The sequence below is a fragment of the Dendroctonus ponderosae genome, unplaced genomic scaffold, assembly GCF_020466585.1.
Source record: "Dendroctonus ponderosae isolate FM_Combo_2020 unplaced genomic scaffold, Dpon_F_20191213v2 Dpon_F_20191213_1, whole genome shotgun sequence".
In the NCBI taxonomy this organism is placed as follows: domain Eukaryota; kingdom Metazoa; phylum Arthropoda; class Insecta; order Coleoptera; family Curculionidae; genus Dendroctonus; species Dendroctonus ponderosae.
Genome location: NW_026017110.1, coordinates 4,293,097 through 4,299,333, shown reverse-complemented (window position 1 = coordinate 4,299,333; position 6,237 = coordinate 4,293,097). Strand labels below are relative to the sequence as shown.

The 6,237-nt window shown below is 34.5% G+C and overlaps 5 long non-coding RNA genes across 5 annotated transcripts in view; 2 read left to right on the top strand and 3 right to left on the bottom strand.

Annotated features, from left to right (window-relative positions):
• The window catches only part of LOC125504327, a 3,790-nt gene extending 2,182 nt beyond the window's left edge, over positions 1-1,608 (top strand). The window contains exon 2 of the long non-coding RNA XR_007281440.1: positions 1,446-1,608. This is a non-coding gene — a long non-coding RNA (uncharacterized LOC125504327). The remainder of the gene's footprint in view (positions 1-1,445) is intronic.
• LOC125504325 overlaps positions 1-6,237 on the top strand; it is a 21,287-nt gene that overhangs the window by 12,211 nt on the left and 2,839 nt on the right. The gene's annotated exons all lie outside the window — the stretch shown is intronic.
• On the bottom strand, positions 2,227-3,015 carry LOC109546316. The gene is made up of 2 exons (XR_002172764.2): positions 2,458-3,015; positions 2,227-2,395 (listed from the first exon to the last, which is right to left on the bottom strand). It is a non-coding gene; the product is annotated as an uncharacterized LOC109546316 (long non-coding RNA).
• On the bottom strand, positions 3,169-4,540 carry LOC125504330. The gene is made up of 2 exons (XR_007281443.1): positions 4,033-4,540; positions 3,169-3,681 (listed from the first exon to the last, which is right to left on the bottom strand). It is a non-coding gene; the product is annotated as an uncharacterized LOC125504330 (long non-coding RNA).
• On the bottom strand, positions 4,636-5,185 carry LOC109541291. The gene is made up of 2 exons (XR_002172307.2): positions 4,878-5,185; positions 4,636-4,816 (listed from the first exon to the last, which is right to left on the bottom strand). It is a non-coding gene; the product is annotated as an uncharacterized LOC109541291 (long non-coding RNA).

Genomic DNA, 6,237 nt, shown 5'->3' with positions numbered 1-6,237 from the left:
AAGAAGTTTGTAAAAAACTAATATTGCCATATATTTGAAAATAGCATAAACAGAAGCTCTTTCTAAAATGTTTCACCCTTACCAACACCATGGAGCATTTCGCTGCTGGTATTTGCCAGTATTTGTTCGAACACGAATTGTAACGATCGCTATATTTTTGCACGTGTTTAAATCAGCGTCTATTCTGACTACATTTATAATTTTTTTTGCCAGATTGGTGTATAAGCGTAAAGCGTGATTGTGAACTGTGTTAAATATTTCATTAATATTTTGTTTTTAATGTTTTACAAATATGTTCTATAAATATTTAAAATGTCGTTATTATGGAACACTAAGTAGGGTCTGAATTTGGAATATTCCACATAAAAGGCTTTCTTGAAAATAAGTTTGCTATATCAGAAACTGCCTCTGAGACATGTAAAGGAACACAAATGGACTGTAGAAAACATGAGAATGGCGGTAGACGCGGTACGGAGAAAAGCAATGGGCCATTTGGCGGCTACTAAAGACTACAACGACCGCGCTCTACATTATTCGGTACTGCAAGAATGATAAAGAAGTAGAAAATATTAAAAAAGATACTTTGGGAAGAAAACCTGTTTTAACTCAAGAGCTAGAAACCAAACTGGTAGAGTACATTCTGTTAATGGAGAAAAAGTGTTTTGGTTTAACAAGGCGGGACCTATGCTCTATTGCTTTTCAACTTGCTAGACAAAATGATACTCCCGGAGAAATATGGGTTATGTGCAACTGCTGAGCACAAGAAGAATGTGCAGGTGCCGAAAAGACCCATACATCTGTGATTTTTATTCTTAGTTATTTTGTTCTAAGTTACTCTTCCTATTACTAATTTTTATGTTCATTTATTGTTTTTATTTTCGTCTTTTGTAACATAATAAAATAAATGTATGCTACTTTCCAATAATCTGTTGCTTTACATAAAAAAAAAACATTATTTTAAAATCAAGTCTAATATTAAACCTATTTCACATTAATATATTACCCACCCATTTTTGAGCTAGAAAAAAGTGCACCTTTTTTTAAATGGCTTTTAATACATACTTTTTCTTTTAAAAAAATTATGATTGTTTCGGTTTTTTGTTTATAACACTTCATCTCTATCTATATCTATCTATATTCCAGAATATTTATAATAATGTTAACGTTTTCATTTCTATTTTTCTAAAAAACAAAACAGTATTCGACAATCGGCTACTTTACTCTACTCTTGCACCCAAGTGTGTGATATTCAAATTTCACTTTCTGGGTTAAAACTACTTGAATTTTCTCATTCATGAGCTTCCTTCGTAACGCCTTTTCAATCATCGAATTGGCATGAATATTTATCTTTGATATAGTAGAGCTTTGCCTGTATTTAAAGCAAAATAAATTTAAACAATTTGTTAATCTCAAAATAATATCCTTTTGCTTATTTTTTATTTTAGTTGTACTTTCGCCAACTTCCCAGACACTGCAGATACAAGAAAAAATGCGATTTTTTCAATAACATTTCAAGATTTGGAAACTGCAACTTCTAAAGCATTAAGATCTAAGTACTTGGAAGCTTTACTCACTTTCAAGTTAAAATTGAATCAAAAACGACTTTCATTTAGTTTTTTTTTTCATGCAGTCTGTATGTTCCCACTTCCTCATCCCCTCAACGAGTGAAACTTAAGAACGCCAAACTGACGATTTTAGGTCTCTCATACTTGATTTAATTATAGTTTAGAGTTTCAAAAGCAGGCAATCAATTAGATTAACTATCATTTAAAGAGCGAGTGAAAGGAAAATGTAGTAAAACCTGTATAAAGAGTTTAGTGAATTTTCCCAACTAAAATAGATTTGTGCCTGTGTCCACTTAGCGTCTGTTTCAGTTATATCATAGTTGACCTAAAACGCGCCACTGATTCCTAACACATCATTCCACTTTCCAGAATCGTCCAACTCGCCCAAATATCCTGCCAGATCTCGGATAAGCCGGCTAAACCTAGTCTTACCTTCATTGACGTCATAATTCTTGCTTAGTGTCAACTTTCCTGGCGAGAAACACCTTCTTTTATTGTTTTTGCGCTCATTTGTTACTTTTCCCGCTTGCTGGTCGGAATGGATGACATGCTAGCCTCCATTGTTAGTGGAGATATGCTAACGCAAAGATATGCTCACATTGCAGCCGCTTTCCATTATCCTCATCGGAATATTCTGCTGAGGCTTTTAATAACAGACCAGTTAATAATAATAAAGTTTTATTAAAGTTCTGGCCGTTTTTTGCAAATTGTTTACGGAGAAGCGCGCAGAGGAAGTGAGAACTAATTGCCTCTAGGAGCGGCCAAATATGTACAAACTTCGGTACTTTGTAGCTTTTATTAGCCCATAATGTATCCAAAAAACTCGCGGCCTGGAATAGCAAAAAAGATACAATTTTAAGCAATATTATTTTCAACAGTAGGTACTACTTACTTTTGATGCACTGTGGTATCTTTACACATGCTTCTCCTTTGGCATCTGGACGGTAACATTGAACACAACGAAGATAGTACCATCTCGGTCTTGCAACGGATAAGTCGCCTGAATCGGTCGACAGGCTTATTTGAATGAATAATTGAAAGAACAGGAGAAACTTGAGGAAACTTGCGAAGCTCATAGTACGCGCTTGTCCAAGCATCAAAATTTCAATCACTTTACAGAGCTATAGTATAATAACGAATATGGTAATTTGATTCAGTTAATATACTTGCTGGAACAATACAATTCGTAATAAATCGATTTTTTATGGTGGAAACACAAATACTAATCAAGTCGTGGTAATAAAGTTGAACAAAACGGAGCTGTTACCTGACAAATGAAATTAAAGAGACGAGCAGAAAAATAGCCTCAGGCGTGGAAACATTAAAGCAAATGAAGAAAGCAGATGCTGATGAAAGAATGGCCCATGGAAGGAAAAGTGAAACTATTTGAAAAATAATCAACAAAGGCAACAACATTTTAATAATCAAAATGTAAAGCGAGAAAAATAAAAACGACCCCTTTCATTTTTTTTATACATTTACTTCTTATATTTTAGCTCTTCACTTTGCAGCTATTTTCCTATTCGCTGCCTGCAGATGGAGCATTTCGATGGCAGCTTAACAACTCTTAAAGGTCCTAATAAATTAAAAAGTCATGAAAATCTATTTTTCATTGCTTTCTATTCTCAACTACTTATAGTAGCTCTTTTTGACTGCAAATTGCAGGATCACATTGCTTTTGAAATCTCTTGTTTTCATCTTTTCTTTTTTCTGACAGATTTCTTGCAGACTTTCTTTCCTGCTGTTTTTCGATGTCTTCTAAAATTTTTCATTGTAATTCACAAGTTGTATGCAATATTTTGCAACTTTTCGTTATAATTAAGCTTAGTTTCAAAATTTATTTTTGGAAGTATCCGGTCCAACCAGTTTTGTTCGAGTTTTTATTTTTGAAAATTCACACTCCGCACCGGATTTGAGCCTCGGAAATAATAGTTCCAATGTAAGATTGTTGATTTTGTTCGTAATTACTTTAGTTGCTAGTTTTAGAGCAGTGCTTAAAAGGTTTATTCCTCTATAATTTGATGGTATCCTCCTGTCTCCTTTTTTTGAACATTAGCACAGTAGTGCTGGTTCGCCATTCATCTGGGATTTTGTGTTGATATATAATTTTCTCTACCTGAAAATAAACGAAACAGCTTTGTAATTTTTCTATTATAATAGCTTTGCAATTTTTCATACAAGTTAAGCTCAATTTAAAACTTTACTTTTTGAAGTTCAAAGATCCAAAAGTTTCCTTCGCGTTTTAAGGTTGGTCTCAGTGTTAAGTAATTAGAACTTTCTCTTTTTTTTTCAAAATTAGCCAATAAACTTTTAAAGAACCGATTGCCAGGCGTTTACAGTTGGCTCGTTCAAGACTGGAAAGCTCAAACACTAAACCTAAAATCTCTTTCAGGATCAAAGTTTAACGTTTACAAATTAATGTGTTACATATTTTACTCATTAAGAATTAAATCTTCTGTGCATTTACTTTTAGCTTTAGCAAATCGGCCCTCCGCCTACAGCACACGTTTACACTTTCCATTAAAAGCAACGAGAAATACAATTAGTTGGGAACAACTTTTCTAAAAATCCCTGATATTCATACTGCAAACTAAAACACTTCAATCAAACACATTTTACTGGCGTTTACTGAAGTCCTCCATATGCGCATAATTTAGCTTCAATATCAAACAATAAATTAAATTAACTCTTATTTAACGGGTGAGTGACAGAAAATTTTTGTAAAACCTGCCAAAAACCTGCTTCCACTTATCATCATAACCTTCAGTTGTATCATAGTTGACCTAAAACCCGCCACTGATCCCTAAGACATCATTCCACTTTCCAGAATCATTCCAGTCGCCCAAATATCCTGCCAGCTCTCGGATAAGCCGGCTAAACCTCGTCCCACCTTCATTGAAGTCATAATTCTTGCTTAGTGGCAACTTGCCACCTTCTTTTATTGTTTTTGCGCTCATTTGTTACTCTTTTTTCCCTGCTGGTCGGAATGCTATGGATGTCAATGGATGCTATGAATGGATGAACATATCCTCATCGGAACTTTCGGCTGAGGCTTTTAATAACAGTCCAGTTAAGAATAATAAGGTTGTATTAAAGTTCTGGGCGGGTTTTTTGCAAATTGTTAAAGGAGAATCGCGCGCCGGAAGTGAGAACTAATTGCATCTGAGAGCCGCTAAATATGTACACACTTCTGTACTCTGTAGCTTAAGACGCCCAGTGGTGAAACGGATTTATTAATTTCTTTTTAGGAGCTAGAACAGCAAAAAGGTCCAACTTGAAGCACGATTATTTTCAACAATAGGTACTACTTACCTTTGATGCACTTTGGTATCTTCACACATGCTTGTCCCTTGGTATCTGGCCGGTAACATTCAACACAACGAAGATGGTACCATCTCGGTTTTGCAACGGATAACTCGCCTGGCTCGGTCGAGAGGCTTATTTGAAGGAATAATTGAAAGACCAGGAGAAACTTGAGGAAACTTGCGAAAGTCATAGCCACTATTTTGTTTGGTCCAAGCAGAGATTAGTAGATTACTACTAATCTCTGGTCCAAGCATCAAAATTTCTATCACTTTACAATCACTTAACGCCCATGGTAATTTGATTCAGTTAATATACTTACTGAAAACAATGCAACCCGCAATAAATGCACAGTAAAATTTTTATGGTGGTAACACAAATACTAATCAAGTCGTGGTACTAAAATTTGAACAAGACAGAGCTGTTAACGGGCGAATTAAATTAAGGAAACGAGCCGAAAAATACTCTAAGGAGTGGAAACATTAAAGCAAATAAAGAAAGTAGATGCTGATGAACCAGTGGCCCCTGCTGGGAAGAGTGAAACTATTTGAAGAATAGGAACAAAGACAACAAAATTTTTACAATCGCAATACAAGGCGACAAGTTTTGTTCTTCTTTATAATTTTTTATCACATTTATTTCTTATATTTTATTTCGTGACTTTGCAGTGATTTTCCTATTCGCTACGTGGAGATGGAGCATTTCGATGGCAGCCTAACAACTCTTAAATGTTCCTAATAAATTCAGCAGAAAACCCTAAGAATCAGTCATGAAAAACCATTTTTCGCTGCTTTCTATTTTCAACTACTTCGTATAGTTGCTCGTCTTGACTCCGCATTTACCTACGGACTACCATGTTTTATCATCTTTTTTTATGAATCCCGTTAATACGACTTTGGCTTTTCTGTTGTGTCAGTCAAGCCGTTATAATTAAGCTTAGTTTGAAACTTCATTTTTAGAAGAATACGCTCCAAACTTCCATTTGGCGCCTCGGAAAGTACAGTTCTCGGTTCATCAGCAACACATATGTATATATATATATTTTTTTCAATATAATGGAGTGTAAATGGACTTTTTGAATGTGAGTTTTTTGCTAAAAAGTCTTCATACTTTTCTTCAAAAATAAATTAAATATAAAACTTAAAAATTTTAAAATCTCATCGCGATTGTGTTGGAAGTTGCGCCTTTGATTTTAACAGATCCAAAGTTGCAAGTTGAACAGAATATTTTGGAACTCCCTCCCTTTTTTTTGGAAACATTAACTCAATTTCCAGACTTTATTGTAGGAAGCTCCAACTGTAAACCTCCATTCTGTGTCTTGGAAAATACGGTTTTCTGCTAACCAGCAAAATAAAATTTGTTTTAATAT